This window comes from Alosa pseudoharengus, unplaced genomic scaffold (genome assembly GCF_046254945.1).
Source record: "Alosa pseudoharengus isolate Yale_2024_CS ecotype anadromous, Long Island Sound unplaced genomic scaffold, YU_APseudo_1.1 YU_APseudo_1.1_scf_77, whole genome shotgun sequence".
NCBI classification, from domain to species: Eukaryota; Metazoa; Chordata; class Actinopteri; order Clupeiformes; family Clupeidae; genus Alosa; species Alosa pseudoharengus.
Window position 1 is genome coordinate 81,267 of NW_027468867.1, and position 10,101 is coordinate 91,367.

Sequence of the window (10,101 nt, forward strand, 5' to 3'; positions counted from 1 at the left end):
TATTATTATTATTATTAAACATCTTTCCTCTGCCATTGGAGTCTATGGCAGCCCATAGAACCGTCTGGTAAAAAGTTGTGAAATTTGGCACACCGATTGGGGACAGTCCCATGATTAATTTCACCAAGTTTCATGTTGGCACCTTGACCACTCTAGCGCCACCAACAGGCCAAAGTTGGACTTGCGTTCACGCACGTAACTTTTGACCCGTATGCCCGATTGTCACAAATGCGGTATCGTTGGAATCCTTGGACCAAGCCGAGTTCAACGCACCCTATGACGTCATTTTCCGCCATGATGGATTTTCCGCCATTTTGGATTTCATCAAAATCACTTAAAATGTATCAGGGGTCACATATTTTGTCCAATCGACACCAAACTTCACAGATAGCATCTACAGACCATGCCTCATTAATGCATTGCTTTTTGTCTCCGGAACTAAAACCGTTCGCGCGTAACAGCCAATCGAAATTTGTGGCGAAGCCGCCAAACAGGAAGTGAGCTCATATCTCAGCAACCCATTGATCTATCATAACCAAACTAAGTACATGGACTCAGGACCCAATCAGGGGGACGCTCAAGAAATCTGGTGACCTTTGACCTCTAGGGGGCGCTGTAATTAAAAAACATGCCTTTTGGCCTGTAACTGCAGTTGTGCTTAGAATTAAAACACACTAGTGGTGTCTGATAGTACTGTTGGAGGTCGTTAGGCCGACCCAAGCCAATTTGTGATGTCATCATAATTGATTCGGCCGCCATATTGGATTTAATCGAAAACACGTACAAGTTTTCGCAGGTAACAAATTTCAGCGGATCCTCACCAAAATTGGCAGACACCATCTTCAGACCATGCCTTATCAGTGTATTTTTTTCTGGAACAATTGACAGAAGCTTTCGGCTGTAACAGCCAATCGAAATTTGCGGCGAAGCCACCAAACAGGAAGTGAGCTCATATCTCAGCAACCCTTGCATGTATCAAAGCCAAACTGGGTGCATGGACTCAGGACCCAATCAGGGGGACGCTCAAGAAATCTGGTGACCTTTGACCTCTAGGGGGCGCTGTAATTAAAAAACATGCCTTTTGGCCTGTAACTGCAGTTGTGCTTAGAATTAAAACACACTAGTGGTGTCTGATAGTACTGTTGGAGGTCGTTAGGCCGACCCAAGCCAATTTGTGATGTAATCATAATTGATTCGGCCGCCATATTGGATTTAATCAAAAACACGTACAAGTTTTCGCAGGTCACAAATTTCAGCGGATCCTCACCAAAATTGGCAGAGACCATCTTCAGACCATGCCTTATCAGTGCATTGCTTTTTGGAACAATTGACAGTAGCATGCGGCTGTAACAGCCAATCGAAACTTGCGGCGAAGCCGCCAAACAGGAAGTGAGCTCATATCACAGCAACCCTTGCATGTATCAAAGCCAAACTTGGTGCATGGACTCAGGACCCAATCAGGGGGACGCTCAAGGAATCTGGTGACCTTTGACCTCTAGGGGGCGCTATAATTAAGAAACATGCCTTTTGGCCTGTAGCTGCTGTTGTCCTTAGAATTAAAATGCACTAGTGGTTTCAGGTAATACTGTTGGAGGTCCTTAGGCTGACCCAGCACAACTTGTGATGTCATCGTAATTGATTCGGCCGTCATGTTGGATTTAATCAAAAACATCAAAAAGTTTTCGCGGGTCGTACATTTCATCTGATCTTCACCAAAATTGGCACAGACCATTTTTAGACCATAACCTATCGATATATTGCTCTCTGGAACAATTGACAAAAGCATTCGCCCGTAACAGCCAATCGAAATTGGTGGCGAAGCCGCCAAACAGGAAGTGAGCTCATATCTCAGCAACCCTGCCATGTATTATAACCAAACTTACTGCATATATTCATGACCCCATTAGGAGGACGCTCAAAAAATTTGGTGACCTTTGACCTGTAGGGGGTGCTGCAATTAGCAATATTGCATTTTGATGTGTAGTTGCTGATGTGTTATATCTATCTTTTATTTTTTGATGTGAAACTGATTTCAACATGTTCCATCCAGTTAATTCTAATGCGTGCGTGCAAGGGCAGGGCAGGGCAGGACGGGGTGGGACGGGCTGGGGTGATTAGGTGGGGGGGGGCTGGCTGGCGGAGGCGGTGGCAATACTCAGCCCTATTTCAGCCCTGTTGATCCCGGGTGTCTGCTGAGTTCTATCTTGCCGCCGTGGCTACTCCGGCCTATACTGCTTGGCCCCCTCATTGCTGCTTGCAGCTATATTTGGGGGCCAAGCAGCGAAGCTGCGAGGCAACCCATAGTGATTCTACGTATTCTTATTATTATTATTATTATAACGAAACGCTAATTTGCCATTAAACCATACAGTAAAAAGTTGGGATATTCGGCACATTGATTCGGTTCAGTCATATCTTTAATTTATCAAAGTTTCAAGTCTGCACTTTGAGTGCTCTAGCGCCACCAACATTTCAAATTTTTTATTACATCTATGCACATAACGTTTGAATGGTACACCACATTTTGAACATTAAGGTATATTTGGAATCCTTGGATGAGACCGAACTCAACGCAGATGTCAATTTATGGGGTAAACGTAATTGATCAGGCTGCCATATTGGATTTAATCAAAAACACCTAAAAGGCATCAAAGTTGGCAAAGTTTGTCCGATTTTCACGAAACTTGACGAAGATGATCTTCAGACCATGACTCATAAATGCATTGCTTTTGGGAGCCATATTCAAAACCCGTCGCCCGTGGTGACCAATCAAGTTTGGCGGCGAAGCCGCCAAACAGGAAGTGAAGTAATCTCAGCAAGGCTTTCGCGTATCAACACCAAACTCAGTACAGGGTCTCAGTACCCAATTAGGAGGAGGCTCAATAAATTTGATGACTTTTGACCTATAGGTGGCGCTATAATTAGCAAAATTACGTTTCAGCCTGTAACGGGTCATGTGTTTGGAATTAAAGCATATTAGTGATATCTGTTAATACCTTGAGAGGTCCTTAGGCCGACACATGCCAACATGTGACGTCAACATAATTGATTCGACCGCCATATTGGATTTCACCAAAAACATTTAAAAGGCATCAAAGGTCACAAAGTTTCTCCGATTTTCATGAAACTTGACGCAGATGATCGTCAGACCATGACTCATAAACGCATTGCTTTTTGGAGACATATTCAAAACCTGTTGCCCGTGACAACCAATCACGTTCGGCGGCGAAGCCGCCAAACAGGAAGTGAAGTGATCTCAGCAAGGCTTTCGCATATCAACACCAGACTCAGTACAGGGTCTCAGGACCCAATTAGGAGGAGGCTCAATAAATGTGATGACTTTTGACCTATAGGTGGCGCAATAATCACAAGAAGTGGGCTCATATTTCAGCAATGCTTTCACATATTGAAACCAAACTTAGTATATGGACTTGGGACCTCATCCTAAGGACAGACAATAATTTTAGCAACCTTTGACCACTAGGGTTGCTATAATTTGCAACACTTTCTCGTATCGACAACAAACTTGGTATGTGGACTCGTGACTACAACCTGACTATGCACAATACATTTGGTGATGTTTGAGGTATGCATATGTGTGGGGGGTTATTGGGGTGTGTGGGAGAGGAAGTTTATCTGTGTATGTGTGTGTGGGACGGGTGGTTAATTGGGTGTGTGTATAATGTAGCAACATTGGGTTGCCATGACAACTCCTGCTCAACTGCTTGGCCCCCACATTGCTGCTTGCAGCTATATTTATTATTATTATTTAACATCTTTCCTCTGCCATTGGAGTCTATGGCAGCCTATAGAACCGTCTGGTAAAAAGTTGTGAAATTTGGCACACTGATTGGGGACAGTGCCATGATTAATTTCACCAAGTTTCATGTTGGCACCTTGACCGCTCTAGCGCCACCAACAGGCCAAAGTTGGACGTGCGTTCACGCACGTAACTTTTGACCCGTATGTCCGATTGTCACAAATGAGGTATCGTTGGAATCCTTGGACCAAGCCGAGTTCAACGCACCCTATGACGTTATTTTCCGCCATGATGGATTTTCCGCCATATTGGATTTTAGTGAAAGTGAAACTAAAACTTCACAGGTCACAAATTTTGTCCGATCGTCACCAAACTTGACTCACATGATCTTCAGACCAAGCCTCACAAAAGTTGTGGTGTTTTGTCTTCGGAACTATAACCGTTCACCCGTAATATCCAATCGAAATTTGCGGCGAAGCCGCCAAACAGGAAGTGAGCTCATATCTCAGCAACCCATTCACCTATCATAACCAAACTTAGTACATGGACTCAGGACCCAATCAGGGGGACGCTCAAGAAATCTGGTGACCTTTGACCTCTAGGGGGCGCTGTAATTAAGAAACATGCCTTTTGGCCTGTAGCTGCAGTTGTGCTTAGAATTGAAACGCACTAGTGGTCTCTGGTAATACTGTTGGAGGTCCTTAGGCCGACCCATGTCGACTTGTGATGTCATCGTAATTGATTCGGCCGCCATATTGGATTTAATCAAAAGCACGTACAAGTTTTCGCAGGTCACAAATTTCAGCGGATCCTCACCAAAATTGGCAGAGACCATCTTCAGACCATGCCTTATAAGTGCCTTGCTTTCTGGAACAATTGACAGAAGCATTGACCTGTACCAGCCAATCGAAATTTGCGGCGAAGCCACCAAACAGGAAGTGATTTTATATCTCAGCAACGCTTTCATGTATCAAAACCAAATTTAGTACATGTACCTCAGACCCCATCGGGAGGACGCTGAAGAAATTTGGTGACATTTGACCTCTAGGGGGCACCGTAATTGACAAAAATGCATTTTGGCCAGTTGTTGATGATGCGCATTATTTTGCAATGGAAGTCAATGGCAGCCCATAGAACCGTCTGGTAAAAAGTTATACAATTTTGCACACTTATTGGGGACAGTCCAATAATTCATTTCACCAAGTTTCATGCCGGCACCTCAAGCACTCTAGCGCCACCAACAGGCCAAAGTTGGATGTGCGTTCACGCACGTAACTTTTGACCCGTATGGCCGATTGTCAAAAATGATGTATCGTTGGAATCCTTGGACCAAGCCGAGTTCAACGCACCCTATGACGTCAATTTCCGCTATGATGGATTTTCCGCCATATTGGATTTCATCAAAAAAACTTAAATGTCTTCACAGGTCACAAATTTTGTCCAATTGATACCAAACTTCACAGATATCATCTACAGACCATGCCTCATTAATGCATTGCTTTTTGTCTTCGGAACTATAACCATTCGCGCATAACAGCCAATCGAATTTTGCGGCGAAGCCACCAAACAGGAAGTGAGCTCATATCTCAGCAACCCATTAATCTATCATAACCAAACTTAGTATATGGACTCAGGACCCAATCAGGGGGACGCTCAAGAAATCTGGTGACCTTTGACCTCTAAGGGGCGCTGTAATTAAGAAACATGCCTTTTGGCCTGTAGCTGCAGTTGTGCTTAGAATTAAAACACACTAGTGGTGTCTGGTAATACTGTTGGAGGTCCTTAGGCCGACCCAAGGTAACTTGTAATGTCATCGTAATTGATTCGGCCGCCATATTGGATTTAATCAAAAACACGTACAAGTTTTCGCAGGTCACAAATTTCAGCGGATCCTCACCAAAATTGGCACAAACCATCTTCAGACCATAACCTATCAATATATTGTTCTCTATAACAATTGACAAAAGCATTCGCCCATAACAGCCAATCGAAAATGGTGGCGAAGCCGCCAAACAGGAAGTGAGCTCATATCTCAGCAACCCTGCCATGTATTATATCCAAACTTACTACATATATTCATGACCCCATTAGGAGGACGCTCAAAAAAATTGGTGACCTTTGACCTGTAGGGGGTGCTGCAATTAGCAATATTGCATTTTGATGTGTAGTTGCTGATGTGTTATATCAATCTTTTATTTTTTGATGTGAAACTGAAGACAACATGTTCCATCCAGTTAATTCTAATGCGTGCATGCAAGGGCTGGGCAGGGCAGGACGGGGTGGGACGGGCTGGGGTGATTAGGTGGGGGGGGGGGGCTGGCTGGCGGAGGCGGTGGCAATACTCAGCCCTGTTTCAGCCCTGTTGATCGATCCCTGGTGTCTGCTGAGTTCTATCTTGTCGCCGTGGCTACTCCGGCCTATTCTGCTTGGCCCCCTCATTGCTGCTTGCAGCTATATTTGGGGGCCAAGCAGCGAAGCTGCGAAGGCACCCATTGTGTTTCTATGATTGGGGGCCAAGCAGCGAAGCTGCGAAGGCACCCATTGTGTTTCTATCTTTTCCTACTATTATTATTATTATTACACATCTTTCCTCTGCCATTGAAGTCTATGGCAGCCCATAGAACCGTCTGGTGAAAAGTTGTGAAATTTGGCACTGTAATTAGGCAGAGTCCCATGATTAATTTCACCAAGTTTCAAGTCCGCACCACGAGCGCTCTAGCGCCACCAACAGGCCAAAGTTGGACATGCGTTCACGCATGTATCTTCTGACCCGTTGGCCCGATTTTAAAAATTGAGGTACCATTGGAATCCTTGGACCAGGCCGAGTTCAACGCACCCTATGGCGTCGTTTTCCGCCATGATGGATTTTCCGCCATATTGGATTTTAGTGAAAGTGAAACTAATTTTTCACAGGTCACAAATTTTGTCCGATCGACACCAAACTTGACATACATGATCTTCAGACCAAGCCTCACAAAAGTTGTGGTATTTTGTCTCCGGAACTATAACCGTTCATCCATAATATACAATTGAAATTTGCGGCGAAGCCGCCAAACAGGAAGTGAGCTCATATCTCAGCAACCCTTGCATGTATCAATGCCAAACTTGGTGGATAGACTCAGGACCCAATCAGAGGGAAGCTCAAAAAATTTGGTGACCTTTGACCTCTAGGGGGCGCTGTAATTAAGAAACATGCCTTTTGGCCTGTAGTTGCTGTTGTGTTTAGAATTAAATTGCACTAATGATGTCTGGTAATAATGTTGGAGTTCCTTAGTTCGACCCAAGCCAACTTGTGATGTCATCGTAATTGATTCGGCCGCCATATTGGATTTAATCAAAAACACGTACAAGTTTTCGCAGGTCACAAATTTCAGCGGATCCTGACCAAAATTGGCAGAGACCATCTTCAGACCATGCCTGATGAGTGCATTGATTTCTAGAACAATTGAAAGAAGTATTGGCCTGTACCAGCCAATTGAAATTTGCGGCGAAGCCGCCAAAAAGGAAGTGATTTCATATCTCAGCAACGCTTTCATGTATCAAAACCAAACTTAGTACATGTACCTCCGACCCCATCGGGAGGACGCTCAAGAAATTTGGTGACATTTGACCTCTAGGGGGCTCCGTAATTGACAAAAATGCATTTTGGCCAGTAGTTGCTGATGCGCATTATTTTGCAATGGAAGTCAATGGCCGCCCATAGAACCGTCTGGTAAAAAGTTATACAATTTTGCACACTAATTGGGGACAGTCCAATAATTCATTTCACCAAGTTTCATGCCGGCACCTCAAGCGCTCTAGCGCCACCAACAGGCCAAAGTTGGATTTGTGTTCACGGACGTAACTTTTGACCTGTTGACCCGAATGGCAAAATGAGGTATCATTGGAATCCTTGGGCCAAGCCGAGTTCAACACACCCTATGACGTCAATTTTTGACCTCTCTGTTTAAATCACAGCAAGTGTGATCATATGTCAGTCAATCTTTTATTTTTGATGTGAAACTGATGACAGCAAGTTCCATCCAGTTCATTCTAATGTGTGCGTGCAAGGGTGGGACGGGGTGGGATGGGCAGGGGCGGTTGCGGCGGTGGACTGGCTGGGGGAGGGGGCGCCGACACTCAGCCCTGGTTCAGCCCCACAAAATCAGCTATGTTTTGATGTGAAACTTGACCTTGTAACTCAGCCAATCTTGGGTTGTATGGCATGGAACTTGCTGTGACTGCTTAAGCCTACATGTCTGATGCAACGGCATTGACTTACATGGCAAATCTGGCTTGCTGAACTGCCTGCTTGGCCCCCTCATTGCTGCTTGCAGCTATATTTGGGGGCCAAGCAGCGAAGCTGCGAAGGCACCCATTGTGTTTCTACTGTTTCTTATTATTATTATTCCTCTGGCATTGAAGTCAATGGCAGCCCATAGAACTGTCTGGTGAAAAGTTGTGAAATTTGGCACACTGATTGAGGACAGTCTCATGATTAATTTCACCAAGTTTCATACCGGCACCTTGAGCGCTCTAGCGCCACCAACAGGCCAAAGTTGGACTTGCGTTCACGCATGTAACTTCTGACCCGTTGACTCGATTGTCAAAAATGAGGCATCGTTGGAATCCTTGGACCAAGCCGAGTTCAACGCACCCTATGACGTCATTTTCCGCCATGATGGATTTTCCGCCATTTTGGATTTTAGTGAAAGTGAAACTAATTTTTCACAGGTCACAAATTTTGTCCGATTGTCACCAAACTTGACACACATGATCTTCAGACCAAGCCTCACAAAAGTTGTGGTGTTTTGTCTTCGGAACTTAAACCGTTCACCCGTAATATCCAATCGAAATTTGCGGCGAAGACGCCAAACAGGAAGTGAGCTCATATCTCAGCAACCCATTCATCTATCATAACCAAACTTAGTTTATGGACTCATGACCCCATCAGGGGGAAGCTCAAGAAATTTGGTGACCTTTGACCTCTAGGGGGCGCTGTAATTAAGAAACATGCTTTTTGGCCTGTAGCTGCTGTTGTGCTTAGAATTAAAACGCACTAGTGGTGTCTGACAATACTGTGGAAGGTCCTTAGGCCGACCCAAGCCAACTTGTGATGTCATCGTAATTGATTTGGTCGCCATATTGGATTTAATCAAAAACATGAATAATTATTCGCAAGTCACAAATTTCAGCTGATCCACACCAAAATTGGCAGTGACCATCTTCAGACCATGCCTTATCAGTGTATTTTTTTCTGGAACAATTGACAGAAGCGTTTGCCTGTAACAGCCAATCGAAATTTGCGGCGAAGCCGCCAAACAGGAAGTGAGCTCATATCTCAGCAACGCTTTCATGTATCAAAACCAAACTTAGTACATGGTCCTCTGGACCCACCAGGAGGACGCTCAAGAAATTTGGTGACCTTTGACCTCTAGGGGGCTCTGTAATTGGCAAAAATGTATTTTGGCCTGTAGTTGCTGCATTATTCTGCAATGGAGGTCAATGGCAGCCCATAGAACCATCTGGTTCATCCTGATGATGCACAAATAATTTGGTGACCTTTGACCCCTATTGGGGCATTGAAATCACAGCAAGCATGATCATATCTCAATCGATCTTTTATTTTTGATGTGAAACTGTTGACAGCGAGTTCCATCCAGTTAATTCTAATGCGTGCGTGCAAGGGTGGGGCGGGGTGGGACGGGGTGGGACGGGCAGGGGCGGGCAGGGGGCGATTGCAGTGGTGAGTTGGCTGGTTGAGGGGGCGGCGACACTCAGCCCTGGTTCAGCCACACAAAATTAGTTATGTTTTGATGTGAAACTTGACCTTGTAACTCAGCCAATCTTGGGTTGTTTGACATGGAACTTGTTGTGACTGCTTAATGCTATATGCCTGATGCCACGGCATTGAGTTGCATGGCAAATCTGGACTTCTGGACTGCTGAACTGCCTGCTTGGCCCCCTCATTGCTGCTTGCAGCTATATTTTCTTATTATTATTTAACATCTTTCTTCCGCCATGGGAGTCTATGGCAGCCCATAGAACCGTCTGGTAAAAAGTTGTGAAATTTGGCACACCGATTAGGGACAGTCCCATGATTAATTTCAACAAGTTTCATGTCGGCACCTCCAGGGCTCTAGCGCCACCAACAGGCCAAAGTTGGACATGCGTTCACGCACGTAACTTTTGACCTGTTGACCCGATTTTGAAAAATGAGGTACCGTTGGAATCCTTGGACCAGGCCGAGTTCAACGCACCCTATGACGTCATTTTCCGCCATGATGGATTTTCCGCCATATTGGATTTTAGTGAAAGTGAAACAAATTTTTCACAGGTCACAAATTTTGTCCGATCGTCAC